Raw genomic sequence first — 20,863 nt, forward strand, 5'->3', positions numbered from 1 at the left:
GGTATATGTCTAAGTGCTAATGCTATTGCTCTCTTTTTCTATCTGCGCTAGGTTGTTTCACAAATGACACACATTCTTTCCCCTCCCTCTCAGGTCACCACCATCACCACTACCACATGTAGGTGCCTCTCTTCTCAGCCTTTATAGCCAATGATTGATGTTCTGACTAAGGAGAGGGCTTAAAAGGACTGGATAACAGCAACACAGGTGTTGGCCATTTTGTAGGCAGTTTATCTTAGCTAATATGAAATAATAAAATGCAGTAATAAAATATAATTTAATATTTACTTTAATTAATATAGAGTGTAGTCCAAGTACCAAAATTTACTGCTATGTGTATCTGGTTTTGACATGCATTTATGCCAATTTATGAGAGTATGCCTTCCAGACCTTTTATTTTTATATTCTTTCCCCTAAACTTTTTTTTAAAATTCTGGAAGAAATATTGTAAAAGGAGACCATATCAGATAAAAGTGACAAAAATGCCACCAAAATTCATTGCAAATCATTTTACTGCTGTGCTTAAACCTTGGGTACAAAATTGGATTAATTTAAACCCCAGAATGGCAAATTCTACTAAATGGGAACTTAATGCTAACTACAATTAATTGATGTGTATCAGCTGGGAATGAAAAGCTGCAATCGCTATCTTTCCATGCTTGGCTGACCTCTTTAAGTTACTGTTTTCACTTGAAAATGCCTTTAAAGTCAGTGTTGAAATATTACAACGATAATGTATGAAAATTAGATTTAAAGTTCAGTCAATATTTTTCATTACATATTCTGATTTCACCTGGATTGAATACAGTGTCTCATTGCAAATAGAACTGCTCATTCATTTTGCAAGATGAACTGAGATCCTATAGAGGTTTCAGCTGTGCAAAATATTGGCTGGTAATATTTAGAAAATTACTAAAAAGCCCCCTATTTTGGAAACCCTGGGTAGCAATGATTAAATAATTTTCTTTCTTATGAAGGCTCTTCAGTATAAGTTGTCCTCAGCTTATGACCGTAATTGAGCACGGAATTACAGTTGAAAATCATGGCAGTCATTAAGCAGGCTACCACATGACTATGCTGGATTTTATGAGTTTTTTGCAGGAATCATAAAGCAAATGGTGCAATTATTAAGCAAATAGTGCTATTCTTAAGCATGCACTATAAACATTCAATGAAACTATTTTCCCCAACGAGGAAAGTAGCAAAAAAATTACTGAAAATCATGGTAATGTGACTGGGATGCTGCAAACAGCTGTAAATATGAACTGGTTGCCAAATGCCTCAAATGCAATCATGTAAGGGATATGGGTGGCCATTGGAAATTTGAAAATGGGTTATAAGTGGTTCTTGGAAGGTCTTTCATAACTTCATAATGGGTGCTAAATAACTGTTCATTAAGTGAAGACTATCTGTAATTTTGTACATGTATATTTGGATTTACAGTGTCTAGTTCCACAGGCCGGTTGGAGCAAATATACTTCTTTCTAACTTTGAAAGAATCTGTGTATTTTTGGGATTCCATCACTATACATTAATTGATGAAGATTTCTGTCTTATTTTAAGAAAGAGGGACGTGATGGCATGGATTGTAGAGATCTTGGTGCTCTCTGAGCTTGGTTGTTTGCTTACTGACATTTCAGTACCCAACATGTACACTGTCTGTGAAGAAACAACCAAGCTCAGAGATCATCAATAATTCTACAGTTCAACCCTGAACTACACATATTCTCTTCAGTTGGGCATAGAATGTTTTGCAGTACTGAAACTGATTTCAAGAATTTAGAAAATGTGTGTGGTATATTTCAACATGATATAGAAAACTGACACTTGGAACCAAAGTAGTATAAGGTATACTAAGAGTACATTTATAACCACAACTTTTCACACATGGAAGATCTTAAGCCATAACAATTAAAAGTTTAGATACTTCCCTGCATAAACAAAACAGCTAAAAATTGATCCAATGAAGTTGATGATAAAATAGGACATGTCAGTATATCTTTTTGACAAGTATAAGAAAAAGAATATGACCTTGTTTGCAACCTTGGTGTTACCCTATCAATAGTAAGTATGTAAGTAAAAACATGTAGAACTGAGTTTTCAAAAATCATGAGGATGGGTTAAAAATGTTGCTTTTATAAAGCTACTCAACTTCTTATGCTACTTTTCCGTTATTTATTTTTGTATACCTGGACTCATATAAATTATTCAAAATTCCACTCTGTCATATATATACATACATAAAAATCTTGGGCATATATTACTGGAATAACGAATATATTTTATTAAGCCAGTCTCCTGAGCTTGTTTTGAGAAGATGTCTATGTAAATGTTCATATTGGTAGACCAGGACTGCACTTCATATGTACAGTGTAGGAAACTTTTATCTTATCTTCATTTTATTAAAAAAATGAGAAAAACTTCTGTCAAAAGCTTAGTTCCCCCTATAGATTTTCAGTAGTATGGGTAGGATTTGAGTATTTACCTGGAGTAGCAGAACTCATTACTTGTTTGTTAGATTTATATCTTGATTTTCCTTTGGGAAGCCAGCACATTGCCTCTAACTTTTTCCCACCAGGATATAATTGGGTAGGGCTTAGTTTGAACTACTACATCATGTAAGATGCCTTAGGTTGGAATTCCAAATCTCAGATATCCATGTTATAAACAGTTTTCTACTTCTGCATAATATCTGTGTTAATCTTTCTCAAAGACTTAAACTCAATGCCTGGGTTTGCTTGTTCATATACACAAAGAGCTGAACAGACTTTTTTTCTATGTGGCTGTTGTTTTTGAGCCAGCCTATTGAGCATACAGGTTTATGAAAACTAAAGTATAGTTGAATAATTGCAATTGCTTTGTTTATGACTAGAGACCAATTAAAGATAAAGTTCAATGTCAAGTTGACTGCATGTGTACAACCACGCCTTTAGACATAATGTGGTCTTACATGTGTACAGGTAAGGCTTTATAGATGAACCTGGAGTGAGTGAATCAGTTTTCTTCCAGTGCAAACTGCCAGCATTTCTGGTTGCCATAGTTACTTCACCTTTATGAATCTCTCTAATCTCTGAATTGTAATGATATTTTTTTTAAAAAAAAATTTTTTCAGCTGAACACTACACAATTTAAAAATAGAGAATTAGCAATAAGAGATAGCAACAACAACAAGCAATTATTTTCCCCAATAAAAAGAAAGAAAGAAAGCAAATCTTATATTTGTATAGAATTCAAAAATTGTCTTTCTATAGCCACAATAACTATGGCTAAATAAAACAGGAAGTGTGAGTCTCAGATCCCAAAAGACATGGAATATGGCTATAGTGGATATTTCTCCTCTCTTTCTCCCCTATTTTTTAAAGAAATACTGCTATGGTTTGCTGGCAGCAGGTGTGAAGGGCTGAAGTCTTGGAGAGCGAGAGCTCAGATGAGGGGCCTGCATGTGAGGCAGCGATGGGGCCTGGACCATTAGGGAGTGGAATGCTGCCTTCGGAGATTGTGGAGGCTGGCAGCAGTGATGAAGTCGCTGAGAGCATGTGCCCAGTGTGCATATGCGCAGGGCTGCTCAAAGGAAGGAGCAGCTGCAGCATCACGGGCAACTCAGGAGTAAGGCTGCAAGGTAATGGACCTACCTCAAGAGATAAAAGCCAGCTGAGAAATTGGAATTCTTTGCAGGAAGCAAAGAGGTTTTTGCACTTGAGCTTTGTGGATGTTTGGAATATCTTGGTTGGTGTATGGAGAGTCTTTGTGTTTGAAATATTTCTTAGTAACTTTATCTAGAGTTCTTGGCAGCCTTGTCCAACTTCGGCAAGGCTCGTTCTTATCAGAGACAATTAATTTGAAACACCCTTTTAACCATGAAGGAACGGAATTCATAAAGAATCATTAAAATGTTTTTCTATTACCTTTGTTTCGTGTTTGTTTCTTTGGAACAAGGTTTGGGTCAGAACAAAGACAATATATATTTAAAGACTCCATATTTAAAATATTCAAAAAACATTTTACACTAATATTTTTGAGCAAATTACAAGAAAAAGTAAACTAAAACTAAGTTATTTTCTAATAATTATAGTTATTCTACTTGAAGACTTTAGGTACTATCACTCCTCTGGAATCTCTAGACCATAGGTGTCAAATTCGATCACATCACATGATGTATCCTAATGTATTGTGATATTTTTTGCCTTTTCAGAGCCGGGGTGGGCGTGGCCTGTATGTGACACATCCAGGCTGCGGGCCTCTAGTTTAACAGGCCTGCTCTAGACCATCTTGCATCTCAGCTTCACCATTAAGGAATAGGCTTTCAAAGATGGAACAAACCATGAACTATAGCTAAAGCTTTTATCTTTGACTAGTTTTATCCATATTAATTGGATGTATTTTTACACTCTAAGTAAAAAAGACAAGATATTTAACACACAACATAGCAACGTAGAGGTTGATAACTTTTTCGTTTTCTTCAACAGTGCCATGACTCACCTGAAATATATAATATATATATTATATATTATCTCAATATATATGCAATTGCTGTATGAAAAGCAATGAAGAGGAGCCATTTTCTTAATTTTTTTGCCCCTTTGAAAGTTTATAAAAGCTAGGGATCCCTTCTCAGAAAATTTAAATCCATAAAATAAAATATGAAGAATTAGATTGCATTTCGAAGGAAATAATTATGCTCAAATATAATTATAAAATACTGAACAAATTCAATTATGTAACAAGATCTATATAGGCTTCTTTATTAATCCATCAAATCAGTAACTACCTTTTTTAGAATTTAGTAATTTTAGATGGTGAGATTTCTTGAAACTAATATACATTTTTGGAATCTAGAGGCTGTAAATTACTTTGTTGCCTGCATATATTATTGAACAAAAAGCTAACTAGTCAGGTTAGTAAAAACAAAATTGCAAGATCTGCACATGTTAATTAATGGAGCCTCAAAAATCTGTGGACTCCCAAAGTTATGATGATCCAAAGAGAAGGGCCATAATTTTTCAATTAAATTTAAGTTATCTTTGTCCTGAAAGTTAAAAAAGGAAGAAATCTGATTGACTATTATGTGGAACCCAGGGGTGGAGACTATTATGGATAACATATGTATTTCTACAATTACCTAATGTGTTTTGTACCAAAACTGATATAAACATAAGAGGCCAACTTGCATTTCTTATCATAAGAAAATCATTGAGGTTGGATGACATGCAAAACAAACAAATAATTCATTTGTACATTAATCATCTTCATGTTCTTTCTTTCAGGAATAAGAAATAATATGGAAATGGAAGAAAAGGAGCAAGAATTAGTAAGCCAAAGAAATTAAAGTAAGGTAATAAAAATAATTTTTTGAGCAGCTTGGTGGCCTAGAGAAGAAGACGTTTGGAAGCCTGAGCATTCAATGCTAGACAGCAATAGATGTTTCTGTCCGGGTGCAAAGAAAAAGTATCTGCTGTGAACTCCACATAGGCATCAGGAAGGGCATCCAATCACTCAGCTCAGCTCAGCTTCATTCAGTTGCCCCAACTCAATCCCAATAAAAAGGATTACAGGGTCATTAAAAAGAGAAAAAAAGTTAAAATCTTCATATCTTTCTTCATATCCTTCCAACCTTGCAAGCTTGTCTTGCTTCCATAAAGTGTGTACATGTCTTCAGCCTTTTCTTTAAACTTTTTAGCTCTCTCATTTTGCAGATCTCACCAGTTCTCTCCAATTATGAATTTCTCACTCTTTCCTTTCTTCTCAACGCATTCTCTGTTTTTTATATGTTTATTCAGCACTTCAATCCATACAATATTCATTCTCTGACCACATTATCTCAATAACCTTTTTCATAGTATCTGTTCACTTCTATATTCACTTTACATTCATTCAGCATCCATTCATCCTTGACCTTATCTCTTCTTGTTTTTAACACTCACCATTCCTAAGTAACTCACTGCATTCCACTTACTTTTATATTTCTCCTGACTTTTCTAGCTCCCATTTCCTTATAACAAAGTGGTCAGAAGTGCACTCTTGTACGCAGCTATTTTCACTTTTTTGCAGTAAACATTGATTCTTCTCAATAGGCACACTTTTTTTTTCACAACAACAAAATCCCCTTATTCCTTTTTGTGACTTTGCAAATATTTTTTTAAAATTTGTTGCAATAAAAATAATTGCTTTATGCACCTTTTGAAACCTAAATTCAAATTTATCTGGGATGTCCAATTGTAGCAATTTCCCAAATGTAACACTTGCTTCTGCTAACAGTCTTTCTAATACCTTTAATTAACTATGGACATTTTTGAATATGAGCTATACAATATATTGATGCAAAGGAGGTAGGGAATTCAGGATTATATATGGTTTCAGGGAAATTAATGATGCTGGGAATGGAAAAGTAGGCATTGCATGTTTTCAGCTTAGCAACATTTTAGAGCCGACTTCTTGGGTAGAAAATGCACTTTGCTCTTTGATTAAAACGTTTTCCCTGTTGTTCACCATATACAAAGTATATGCAACTCTAATTTAATTTTCAGCTTGAATACCATCTATGTAATTTCAGTACAGACTGTCTATATTAGCTTCCAGTTTTCACTTATAAATAATGAGATATTAACTTGAAGAAATATCATTATGTGCTCAAGGAGTGATAATACTTTCAGAACAGATACTGGCCTTGGAAACCGATTGTGTACTATTGACCTTTAATAATTCATAATGAAGGATGACTATATAAGTCACCAGTACCACAACCTCTGCAAATTGTCCATTTATGATGTCTGGGCATTATGGACAGGTTGCTCCTTCAATTTAGATTTTTTTTCCTAATTATTTTTTTATTAAGAATTATAGTAATAGAATCAGTGCATCTAGTGGTTAAGACACCAGGCTAGAAAGCAAGTCAACCTATTTTCTAAAGCATCAGAAGGCAACACAAAAACAATGGATGGAAACTAATCAAGGAGAGAAGCAATCTAGAACTAAGGAGGAATTTCCTAACAGTGAGAAAATTAACCAGACTTGCTTCAGAGGTTATGGGTGCTTCATTACTGAAGGCTTTTAAGAAGAGACTTGACAGTTAGTTGTCTAAAATGGTATAGGATCTCCTGCTTGAGCAGAGGGTTGGACTAGAAGACCTCCAAAGGTCCCTTCCAGGTCTATTATTCTGTAGTCTGTGAGTCCTGCCTTAGCCATGAAATTTGGCTGAGTGACTTGGACTTGTCCCTCTCTCTCAGCCCAACCCACGTCACAGAGATGTTATGGGGAAAATAGGAGGAAACTTGTTGAATATGTAGGTATTTTTTTGTAATGACTGCCACATATTTCTGTTAATATTATAGTTACATATGTTCACCGCCTTGAGTTATATATAAATAAGGTAGGATAGATATAGACAAATATGAGATGTAGATATAGAAATATAGATATACAGTAGAGATAGATAGATAGATAGATAGATAGATAGATAGATAGATAGATAGATAGATAGATGCATGCATGCATACATACATACATACATACATACATACATACATACATACATACATACATACATTAGATACATAAATAGATACATAGATAGATAGGGATATATAGACACTACTCACATAAACACTGTCTATATGTCAGTGGTGGGATTCAATTTTTTTCACTACCGGTTCTGTAGGTGTGGCTTAGTGTGCATGGCAGGGGAAGGATACTGTAAAATCTCCAATCAGAGGTGATATTTGCCAGTTCTCCGAACTACTCAAAATTTCTGCTACTGGTTCTCCAGAATTGGTCAGAAGCTGCTGAATAACACCTCTGCTGTGTGTGTGTGTGCATGTGTGTGTATGTAAATATATCAAACACTAAAATAATTGTGTTTGTGTAGAGGAATATATATCTATATATATCTATATTCCTCTACCCAAACATATATATCTTAATCTTGAATTTTTTGATCTGTACTCTTCATTGCATCATCATGCATGACACTGCTGGAGATTTCTTAGGCTCTTAGCCATCAGTACAGCACCATCCTCATAAAGAAACACATAGACAGACGTTCATATCTCCAACCAACTTAACTTCAATGTCACCACAAACATTCCTTATACAATTACCCATAAATACATTAAATAACAAAGGAACATAATATGGTTTTGTCTTATTTCCTGCTAAGTAGTGAACCATTTGCTAAGCATTCCATTTATTCTCACACATGCTCTACTTCCATCACATTCTCCTGTTACCACAATCAGCAATCAACCTCCAAGTCCATATTCATGCAAAATATTTCATAATTCAACCCTACCCACTTCTTCATATGCTTTCTATAAATCAACAAACATGCAATAATGTTTCTCACAGTATAGTTTTCTCAATGCTATGTTAAAAAAATCTGGTCTGCACATCCCCTGCCTGGTATAAAACCACACTGCACTTTATCAGTGTAACCTCTCATTTCCTTTCAATCAGAATCTTCCAAATACATTGAACAAACTAACCCCCTGTCGTTTTTGCAGTCGGCCTCGATATCCTTCCCTTTGTATGAAACAATAATAACCATATAATCAAGCACTGATGCAATCTTCACATCTTAAGATTTCATGCCCACGCCACAAGCAAACTACATACATATTTAAACGTTTTTACAGTTATATAGTAGAACACAGTCTATAGCATTTCCATTTTTTTAATTTTGTCATGATATTTCTAACTTTATTTTCATCATTTTTTGGACATTACAATTATAATATTTATTTAAATTCTAATCTTTAATGTACCACTTTGGTTTTTATAGAAATATTCCTCTCAATTTTCTTCAGGTTCATCGCTATCATTTCATATGCAATTGTAAAACAAGAAATGTTGCTTTCCACCAAAAAACGTTCTCCATTTTCTTTGCTTCTTTAAATCATAAGCATTCTTTGTTGTTCTTCAACCACTATAGTAGGTTTTTAGTGCAATATTACTCTCTAGTCTCCAAAAACCAAACTACAAAGTGTCATGGTTTTTTCTACCCAAAGACGAGAAAGACTGAGTAATGCTAAATCTTTCTTTTTGGCAAATATCTGGTATTTTCATCTTCTCTCTTTAAAGCAAAACAAAAACAAATAAACAAACAAAATTATTGATTTTGAGCGATACCCCATAGTTAAATCAAACTGGTTTTATAATTTCTCCTTTCTATTTTGATGAAAATATTTATGAAGCAAAACTCATTCTTATTGTCTAAGGTTAATGTGATAAGAACAAATCAGGATTATTTTTATTATTTAGTGATGAATGCATGAAATTCAGTATTACAGAACAGAAAAGGCAAGAATACCTGACATTTGCCATGGAGCATTGTCTAAATCAAGACTGCATCATATTTTCTGTGCTGCATACCATACAAGGATGTCTGCAGGGTGCAATCAAAAAGGTTGATATGATGGCTATGACGGTGCAATTGATGCTCAGTCTGTTTTTTTATGTGCATCTTGTGTGTGATGCTTATAAAAAATGGGCAGAGCTTCAATCACTTAGTTGAAGCCGCTATCTTGACTTTCTTTTTTTTAACTCAGCCTTTTTTTTTACTCTTTTTTTTATTCTTGCTACCACTGCTACTATGTCTCTTAACTTGTATGCCAGGCACTCTGTGGAAAGATATTGAATGAGCTCATGACAACACTGTTTGCTTTAATTTCTAATTAATTAAAATTAAGTATTGCTCATGGCTATACTCCAGTTATGAATTTAATAATAATCCCTTTTGACAACATGGTAACTAACCCATTGTGCTTGGGAGAACAATGCCCAAGTTTTTCAGGTCTAAGGCTTCAGGTTATGCACATCTGGTCCAAATGCATTGAATTAAGTCACCGTCAGAAAGATGAAGCAAGGGGGGGAGAACCCTTATTATTAGTCCCCACCTTCCCCGGACACACTAGGTCAACAGACTAAATTAATGAGCCTGTATTAGATTGAGCTGTTAAATTATTTATTTGTATGTAATGGTGTGGTCTTCCAATGCATACAGTTCCATTAATTTCTCTGGTCTATTAATCTGGTCTATAAAAAGCTGTAATTCCAAATGGACTTTCCTGGGAGTAAGCTCAATGAACTCAGTGCAATTTATTTCTAACAAAAATATATGGATACATCTTATAATAGTGATTTTGTATCAGTTTTTATTATGATGATTTGTATGATTTATGATGATTTGTAGGTTTTTTTAAAGAAAGGGTATATATTTCTATTTTTAATATATTAAAGACACATAAAAATAATTTTCTCTTTGAAACTTATGTAAAATTCAAAGCATTCTTGTGCAAGTTTTCTTATAGCTTTGAGAAAACAAAATTGTTTATATAAATACGCATAAAAAAAGAGAAGGAATTTTCGTGGAAACTATAACTAGAAGGAGGAGGTGTTGTGTGGAGAAATATATACAGCCTCTCACACATATAATTGTTACCATTGTAATGAGCATTGTACTTTCTCTATAATTCTAATTCATTGTTAAATGTAATGGGAAGTAGTACTTAGAAAGAACTTATATTAATAGACTGGCTATTAGCATGAGGAACCTATTAGACTGAAGGTTTCAGTAGTTCTTAGTCCGAAGATTTAATTTTTAAATGATGAAACATCCAATAAGCCAAATGACCCTGGGCAAACACATACATGGCATAAATTATTCCAAATGAAAGCAGGAAAGATATTTGTTCAGCTGCTTTTGTGGCTGGAAGGTTAGGAACAAAAGCTATTATTGTTCAGTGTATTTTTTCACAGGAAATAGACAGTGGCAAACATACAGTAGTTCAACACATGAGATCAGAGACACAGTTTTTATAGTAAACTAAAAACAGATGTTCCGAGGGCTCAAGACCTTTACAGAAATTATTAGTTATGTTTGCCTTTGAAAGCAGAGAAAGTTTACCAAGAGTCGTGTACCTGTTTAAGAAAAAGACAACGGGTTAGAAAAGCTATGAGAACATTAACTCATTCAAGTCAAAATATTTGTGTTGTAGAGCTTGACTATTTTACTTAACACAATATCAAATATAGAGAGCGGTTCACATGAAAGTTAGCCTACAATACAAGCCTGTACAAGTTTAGTGAAAAGTTAATCTGATAGAAGTCATGAGGACTTACTCCTAAGTCAGAGAATACAGAATTACTGCTTTACTATCCCCAAAGAAGTCATTTCTCTTTCCATGGAATGTTATATTCAGCTACACACAGTTTAATGTGAGCTGAATTGTATTTACTCATTTTTAGTTTTATTAATGCATCATATCCTCATTTGTAAAGCAGTTTGTAAATCATATTTATTCTTTGGCAAACAAAAGCTATAAATATGTTTAAAAAATATTTTTATATAATTTTAAAAAAAATTCACGCAATTAGTGCTTCTGTTTTGCATACACTATGTGCAAATAGACTATTATATGCATACTGGATCTTAGGAAGAAGGATTGAAGTAGCCATCTGAATCAGATATTGCAGTGAATTTTGCAGCTAATAAGATATCTAATAAATGAATAAAAGAAAATCTGTTTTGTTGTCAAGTTTTCTTCTCTATGTGAAAAAAGGCTTATATCTAATTATCAGGGTGGCTTTGCATTTTTTTTTTAAATGATGCTTGGGCATATGTTGTTATGATGAAACTATCCCTATCCTTCATGATAGGAATCTCTTTCACTCTGTATTTTCCCTGCCTGGTCATTTATAATATAACTGATATTATAATTCATGATATAACTGCTAAAAGGTCTTGGTCTAGCCCTCAGCTCAGTTATTATGGAGATTTGGAAATTAGATGATTTCCAAAGCAAAATGGGATCAAATGGGAAACAGAACCCATTAATTTTTCTCTCTTTCTAGATTTGTCTAGAGACAAAATTGTTGATAGGCTAAGACAGTTTGCACGAAATCATAAGAAAGAACCCATTTAGTGATGATCTGATTTAAAGTGCAGCATGTGTCTTTCCATCATGAACAGATATTAGCTAATGATAAAAATGTAGGGTATTGCTACTTGTGAGTGTTAAGAACCAAAAAGTATTAATCTTCCTCTAATTTTTTGTTAACTGAATGTCCTTTTCTATTGGAAGGATACTTGTTTTTAAAGATGGACTTAATCAGTGACTGGATAGCCTGTTCTATAAGATCAATCATATAGGAATAAATTCATTGTGAAGATCCACAAAAGGTCCATCTATTCTTATTTGTCTAGATTTTACCTGGATCCTCATTTCGCTACACAGAATTGCACAGTAGGAATTTGCACTGTGATTTTACAATCTGAAAAACAGTCCACTTTTGAGTCTGGATTTAAATCTAAATCTTCATCCAGAAACTCAAATGTCCAAATAATAATTTATTAAACTTGTATGCTGTGCAACTGTCAGCCACCCTGAGCAGCTTACAACAATCAAATTACAATAAAAAATATCCCTTCTTCATGACTATTAGACATTAAAAATTGCTAGAACTCCCGCCCCTTAATTTTGCAGAACAGAGTGAAAATTGCCAAAATAGTAACCTTCAAAGGGTGACATATGCCAAATGTCATGTGAAGCTTTATAATAGGCATCTAGTAAGAGTCATGGATTGGAAAAACTGATTGGAAAAACTGTAGAATGAATATATATATATTTTTAGTTTTATCATATGTTTGTTCATCTATATATCAGCAGTAAAACATTGTTATAAATATTAAATATGAATGTATAGGTCCATATGAATAGTGAGCATTTATAGGTATCTAAAATTCAGAAAGAGAACAAATAAACATTAAATGTTAAATGTTAGTTTATCATTAATCAGAAGAAGAAAAAGAGGAGGAGGATGAAGAGAAGGAGGAGGAGGAGGAGGAGGAGGAGGAGGAGGAGGAGGAGGAGGAGGAGGAGGAGGAGGAGGAGGAATAATTATTAGTACTAGAATTAGTAGTAGCGCTAACTGGATTCAGTACTATTGATCTTGTTACAAAGCCAGTATGGTAAGATTGGTATCCTAAAATCAATAAAGGGGCATTTGGCATAGACAATTCCAATTTGTGCCAGTATTCAATAAATCAGACAATTACAATGGAATTTGTTTTATTTATTTATTTTTATTCACCTAAGAATGCTTTCACATGAGACTTTGCAATTCTCAGAATTGTCTCTATTCAGATGCTGCTGCCTTGTTTGAAGAGTTGAAAAGACTCTTATCTACTACTGGCCTACCTGAAACCAAAGCAAAGTTGCGTTCTTTGCCCTCATACTGTTATAATTTGTAGATGATCCACTCTCCAAATAAAAAAGCAATATAGAAAGGGGGTTTATTCCAAAGTTTGCCAACTGTACTGGTATTATATTTCATATTTTTAAACAAATATCAATATTGCCTTAAATAGTATCAAACAATGCAGTCTGCTTTGCTAATTTCAATAGTCCACTAATTTGGTCTACTGTAATCTGTACAGCAGACCTTATGGTTTATATTAGTAGTGACCAACTTGGAGACTTTTAGTAAATGAAAATCAACTAGAGTTAATTCTTTATTAGTTTTTAGAATACTATATACCACATTTTTATCAGTATCTTAAATCAATCTGTATGGCTGAAGTATAACCATGTGATAATCTGCCTTTTATGACTGGGACTGCTAAGAAAAAAGCATGGAACGAGTCTGAAGGTCTATGTCCTTTGACTTTCAATTGGATGGGGAGCAGGTGAATCTTGTTGGCTTTAACATTATGGAAACTTCCTATTATCAATGGCTGAAGATACATTTGGAAAAAGAAAGTGTACAAGCATTGGTAACATCTGCTATATAGGAAAGTTCAATTTTGTTGCTGTCAATGCATGTAATGGGGAATTGTGTCTCTGTTTGATAACGGAACCTACTGAAACTGTCCTTAAAATAGTTGTGGCGTCGGGTTGGCATGCCTGTTGATATGTATGTGTATATATGTATGTATGTGTGTGTGTGTGTGTGTGTGTGTGTGTGTGTGTGTGTGTGTGTTTGTATCAATCACAAACAGAAGAAATAAAATCAACTTTGATTATATACATGCACAAGCATTTCTAACATCAGTGCTAAAAATCATAAATTTGATAGCATTCAGACCTTTCAGGAGTTTATTCCTGTGTGTGAAAGTTATTAACTGATGTCATTGCCAGTGGCAAAACATTTCAAGTATTCTTTAAATCAAAACACTTGCCCACCATTACTGAAAAAACTATACATTAAAACCCTGCAATCAAATCCACTCACCCACTGTAATGCACAGCAAAGCACTATATTCAGTATTGGATTCCACTTTTTTGTTGTTGTTTTGTTTTTCCTAAAGGCTGATATTAATGGAATCAACAGAATGATGGCATAACAGTAACTGGTTTCAATAATAAATGGGTTATTGGTTCATATTTTTACATCCAATTTTAACTCTTACAAAAAGGATTCAGATAATCTTTGTATTCTACCCTGTTGACTTTTGGTTAAGGATAAAATTATTTTATGTTATTTTTTTAAGAATGTTTGAGGAAACGGACATAACTTACACATTTAATCTGATATAGAAATTACTACAAAGCTTATGTATTATTCTGAGCAGAGCAGCAGTTTGAGGTAGCGGTTAAGGCATCAGATAAGGGGAGACCAACAGTTCTACTTCCACTTTTGGCACAAAGACAGCTGGGTGATCTTGCTATGGTCACTTCTCTTAGTCCCTAGAACCTAGCGGCAAACCTCTTCTGAAAATCTTGGCAACAAAACTGCAGGGACTTGGCAATGCAGTTACCAGGAATCAAGACTGGCTCAAAGGCACACACCAAATAAAAAATGTTCTGCATACAAGATTGATTGAATATATGCCATCAAAACATTGTTGACCCTCATCAAGCAGATAGCTAGATTTTTCTAAATAACAACCTACTCATAACCTGGCCTTTCAGGACTTCCAACAGTCCTGATCATCCTCTCCCCGTTTAACCTTTCCCAGCATTACAGCCTTTTCCAGAGAGCTAGGTCTTTGCCTAACATCTGAAGTTGGACTTGGGGCATATCCATTTTAGTGTCCTATTGTCAAAATGAAGTAGTAACCACTTTTGGAGGACAGTAATTATGACATTTACTTTTCTCCACATCCCTTCCACCACAAATTCAATCACTCTGTCTGTTTTCCTGCTGCAGTTTGAAACTAGAGCTGTTTCTAATGGTGCTTCAGGCTGGAGTGCTTTACTTTCTCACAGGCCACCTCCAGCGGGTGATTGGGTACTTCGCAGACAAAGAAATGTGTCTTTAACAGAGACAGTAGTAGCCCTGATTTCCAAGATCTTATTTATACAGATATTACTTATGAATTTTCAAATTGCAAACTTTCACCAATATGAAGAAACTTGTGCCAAGCTTCAACCTAGATTATCACAGACATCAAGAAAAGGCAGGAAAGAGTGTGAGGCTGATTGGATACTTCAGCAGAGCAAAGTCCAAGAGCCCCAGGAGAGAAGAGAGTTGCTGAGGTGGGGAAAAGTCTGCTACACTTGAATGTCAACTTGGGAGAGTTGGAAAACATCTCAATTAGTTTCAATAAGACAGAAGGGTATAAGGAGCACTTTTTTTTTTTGCTCTATCGCATCTTTATTTGGCGGAAGGGACATAACATCCTCATCAACAATTATAAAGAAGACTGTTGCATTTGCTCAAGGAAAGTCACATGTATATTCATGAAAATGGATGGAGCTTTGATTGCATTTTCATAACTGTCATCTTAACTTTCTTTTACTTTTCATCTTACTCTCTGGACATCCCTGACGGATCTAAAGGTTTTTGTGAATCAAGGGCATGACTGAGGAATGAAAAATATTAGGATCACGTGAATCCACTTTCTCCACTTGTTTGTGCATCTTATGCTCCCCAGGATGCCTTTTTTCCCCCTCTTTTCCAACATTGGTTCTTCATTCTTAGAGAGTTGAAGGTTTTACAACTTACTCTGAGATCTAAAAGAAGTCACAGCTCTGTTTTTAAATGAGGAAAGGGGCTTCTGATCTTTCTTCCTGCAATAATAGAATCTGCTCTGTTAAAAAAAAGAGTAAATGATGTGTTTGTGGAAAAGAGGTAATTCTTAATGGAAATTAGTTTGAATTTTGCCCGTTGAGTTGTATTTATTGGATGTACTATTACCATTTGGATGTTTACCTTTGTCTGTTATGCATTAAGAATTTTTGTTTAAAACCAAGTACTGCAATTATCTGTTACAGTTTTGCTACACCAAGAGAAAGAAGTGGGTTTGTGACAGGAGGAATTTTCGGAGAGTAATTTTTCCTTACTTTCAACTTATATGGTTGGCAATATGTATTGCATTTCTTTCCACTGAAGTGTTACATAATTGAAAAATGGGACAACGATCAATATACAATACACTGCTTGGTTCTCACAAGCCTTGTGAAAGTTTAACGTTTTTTTAACATCTCAACTGAAGACCTTTCTAGTTGTTCCACTTGACAATTACGCTACAGATTTTTGAAGCATCTCACTAATTTGTAAAAAATGTATTCTTAACAGAGAGTAATTAATTGGAAAAGAATTTTCTGTGTTTGTAAGATTTGACCTTGATGTAGCTTTTGTGGGTATCCAAGCAATTATTCCAGAACACTAAGATGGAATACAGTATCAAGAAATAAAAAAAGAAATAGTTGACAATTGTAGCTTAACAGTATTACTTGGCAGGGTACTTTTAATGAGGGAAGCCATACAATAATTAAATCCTGACATACAATTATGAAAAATATCAGGTATCAAGTCCACTACACAGTATAAAAATAAGAAAAGACATTTTCTGAAAATTTGCCTGATGCTCTGTCATCTGAGACCATTCTTTATGAGTGCAGGGTGAAGGTCAAGGAGGTATCTCAACTCCATCAATCCTTTGGACAGTTACAAATGACCTTTCACTTTCCATAAGACATTCAATATTCTGAATTGGAGGGATGCATTTTTCTGTGTTTAGAAAATGGCAAAAATGAAACCTTTCAGGCTGCATAAGGTATCCTTACATCTAAATCTTCTCAGGAGCTCATTCATTCCTGATTGGAATTAGAATATACTGTCATATATCACACACAGCAATACCAAATTTCTTTGTGATCATTTTCTCTATTTTTATGAATCCATAGATAATACACGCTGTTCATAGTTCTGTGTATATATAATTTTCCATAAAGTAGCAGGATGATCTTTTCTTCTTTCCATCTTTTCAACCAAGGAAGGGTCTTTATATATCTAAACTCAAATTTTTCGGTCACATGATGCTTTTCCTTGAGGAAGAATGAGCTGCTTTGGAAAAGGCAAAGGCACCTGCATGATGTCACCACTTCAGCCTTGTAAGTAACATGACTGTGTATCTCAGGCTTTCAAACTGTAGACTTTTAGGATGTGTATGCTACTGCCTTGGGTTTCTTTGCACTTCAGAAAAGCAAGCTGTTTGGAATGATTTACTAACATTTGTTTTAATCTGTTAAGTGTTGCATGTGTATCATACTGGGAAGAAAGCAAGCTGGCCAGTTCTGGCCTGCAAAAACAAACTCATTTCTGCTATCTGGTTCTCATTCTGTGGATCATGCTTGGAGTTTTGTTTGAAGGAGACATGTTTCCTGCATTTCTGCAATGATGCAATCAAACTGTAGATTAATCTTGTTTTGTTCGCAGACAAACAGAATCTCCTTCCCATCCATGTGATCTTCCAATAGCTTATATCCTCAGGAACTATGAATATATATTACACTAGTCACATGTTAGAATGATCAGATGAATTCCCCACCAAGTGCCCAAATCACTGCTCAGTATGCAATTTCTTCTGCACCTCATCCAATTTTGACAGTAATTTTGGTGATCAAATTATCATTTCATCTTATGAAATATTCATAAAAAATAACCATAGTGGCATTGGTCATAAAATAGCACAGGAAGATAATCTTATGCCACATTTGTTGATATTGTATTCTCTAAGGATGCACCTTCTCTCATCTGAGTTGGTTTCTGTTAACTCCGTACATCAAACAGCATTTTAAGCTAATTCCATGTTTGTGAAAAGAGAAACTGTCTAAATGACATTTTTACCATTTTCTGTCTATGAAAGAATGTGTTCACACATTATAAGTATCTTAATAAATTTGTTATCAATAGCTTAATTTTATATGGAAGATCAACAATTATTTGCTTTCTTTTTCTTACTAGTTCTAAAACAGTCTTAATGCACTTCTTTATAAACTTTTTACTAAATAGAACCCAGCAAGTGCATCATAGACAACTCCTGTCTGAGATTGTAACTTAAGGACAGGCAGAATTTGTTCCTTTGCTTTTTTATAAAAAAAAAAAACCTACTACATTTATTCAAAAATATATGCATGCATTTATTTCAAAACACAGGTTTTTTTCTATATAAAATTATATTAACTACATAGTCAATTTGCTATTACTTCTATATCTAGAATTTATGAATAGATGCTGAAATACTTAGTTCTAATAGCTTATTTTAAAAATTGTATGGTTTTAGAATCTATTTTTTACATTCTTGTAGTAAGTGAATCCTTGTAGTAGAATAATGTTACTTTGTTACTTTAGATCAGTGTTTAACTGAATTATAGATAGATATATAGGTACAATTTATGGATCCAATATTCAAGTGGCTTCTCCTTATTATATGAATAGAAGAAACAAATATAGATAAAGTTCCATTTTGCATTTGCTTCAATTTTTCCCATTATGGCATTTATTGTATGAGATTTGCAGGAGTCATATCATTGTAAGATATTACCATGGATGTAAACATATAAACTAAGAATTATTTATTTTGCATACTCATGTGGCATAATCTAAGCAACTTGAATTGAAAATAATGTCCCACTCAGTTCAGGGATGTTTACTCCCTGGTAAAATAGGTTTAGAATTAAAATTACAATTAGCAGATCAGTTTAGAAGTACAATCATACTTATGCAGATTGATTATAGATATGTAGGAAATGTGAATACATAAACATAAGATGAATTAGTTCAGAGTTATGCAAACTGAGGCTTTGAGACTGCATGTAATCCCTAATAGTTTTATTACTGAATAATAATCTGGACAAATATTATATTTAAATGTATTTAGTTAATTTTAAATTAAATTAAGTCCAATGTAGTTTTTGTCAGTTCCCAAAACTAAGATAACATGCTGTACATGCTTAATATGTGTATTATTTAAAATATTTCTTAATGTATGTATGCCAAGAAATTCTCCTTTGGGTAAGAAACTATAACTCAGAGTTATAATACATACTTTGCATGGTAAAATTCAGTTAGATCTAGAACTCTTCATAAGAAAGAGAAACCCCTTCTCCAAGGAAAGTCATGTCCTCTGAGAAGGGCAGATAGAAATGGCTGAAATCTTGGTGGCTGAAAAGCCTGAATGCCTTTAATTGCTGGATTATTAAGAAGATGCTGCTTGCCTGGTGAATGTTGACCCTTTTTATACGATTTGAAAGACAGGGACTCCTCAGTTTACTGTTCATTTAGTGACAGTTCAAAGTGACATCAGCACTGGAAAAAGGGACTTATGACTGTTTCTCACATGTACAACCATTGCAGCAGCCCCATTATCACATGTTCAAAATTCAGACCCTTGACAACTGACTAAGATTGATGACTGTTGTAGTGTCCCAGGGCCATGTGATCACCTTTTGTAACTTTCTGACATGCAAAGACAATGGGGAAACCAAGTTCACTTAATACTTGTTATTAACAACTACAGTGATTAAATTAACAACTGTGGCAAGAAGGGTTGTAAAATGGGGCAAAACTCACTTAATAAATGTCTCACTTAGCAACAGAAATCTTTGCCTCAATTGTGGTCATAAGTCAAGTACTACCTGTAGAACATTTCTTTTTTCCTCCATGGTTCAATATCTTTTCATTTCTCTCTAGTTTCTCTCTTCCCTTTCTTTTCTGGTAGATACACACACACAAATACACATATTCATACACATTCATTCTTATATTAATCATAGAAAGAAATTTCTGCAATTAATTTAAACAGGAATTGGCAAACATAAATTCACAAAATTACAAAGATGCACACAGCATAGTATTTATGCTTTGAGTTCACAGCATGTCCCAAATAATCAAAACAGTCTATGTTACATTTAAACCAAATGTTCTACATTTATAATAAGATGTTTCAAAGTAATAGTGTATTTGGAATCAAATCTAAAACATTATGCATATTAAAAGCAGCTTCCCATTTTCTTATCAGTTCTGGAAACTATGATGTTGGTAGCCTTTATAATGGAAAAACATGGCAGAAATATTGATGTGCGGTGTTGTGTCCGTCTTTATTCTTTTATTTTGTGTCAAAATGCTGCATCTTTCTTTCTTTCTTTCTTTCTTTCTTTCTTTCTTTCTTTCTTTCTTTCTTTCTTTCTTTCTTTCTTTCTTTCTCCCTCTCCCTCTCCCTCTCCCTCTCTCTCTCTCTCTCTCTCTCTCTCTCTTTCTCTCTCTGTCTTTCTTTCTGTGAATCATCAGGTAGGTAACAAAGAACTGCTCTGTAGTTCAGATTCTGAAAAATATGGGTTTAAAAACATTTAGCAAATGGAGAGATAATAATGTCAAGTTAAAGGAATGCCATTGTGAGCCTTTATTTGGTTTGATCTCACCAGGGTTACTGTGAATAGTTACATAGCTTCTGAGATTGATTTCTAAAACCAGCAAATAACTAATGTAAGATTTGTTGGCTGTTTTTTACATAACGTGTCATGGACATGTTTAAACAAAATAAGAGTAGCGATAATATTGGCTTTAAAGACTAGACTGCTGCATATCCTTCATCTGGGTCATATTTAAAGACAAGGAAAGATCCACAGAAAGCCAGATGTAGCTT

The 20,863-nt window shown here is 34.0% G+C and overlaps 1 long non-coding RNA gene across 1 annotated transcript in view; it reads left to right on the forward strand.

The window, feature by feature from the left end:
• The window catches only part of LOC148126409 (uncharacterized), a 148,854-nt gene that overhangs the window by 81,675 nt on the left and 46,316 nt on the right, over positions 1-20,863 (forward strand). The window contains exons 5-6 of the long non-coding RNA XR_015743244.1: positions 5,265-5,332; positions 17,213-17,330. This is a non-coding gene — a long non-coding RNA (uncharacterized LOC148126409). The remainder of the gene's footprint in view (positions 1-5,264; positions 5,333-17,212; positions 17,331-20,863) is intronic.

The sequence above is a fragment of the Pseudonaja textilis genome, chromosome 3, assembly GCF_049901715.1.
Source record: "Pseudonaja textilis isolate UNSWEBS1 chromosome 3, rPseTex1.2, whole genome shotgun sequence".
NCBI classification, from domain to species: domain Eukaryota; kingdom Metazoa; phylum Chordata; class Lepidosauria; order Squamata; family Elapidae; genus Pseudonaja; species Pseudonaja textilis.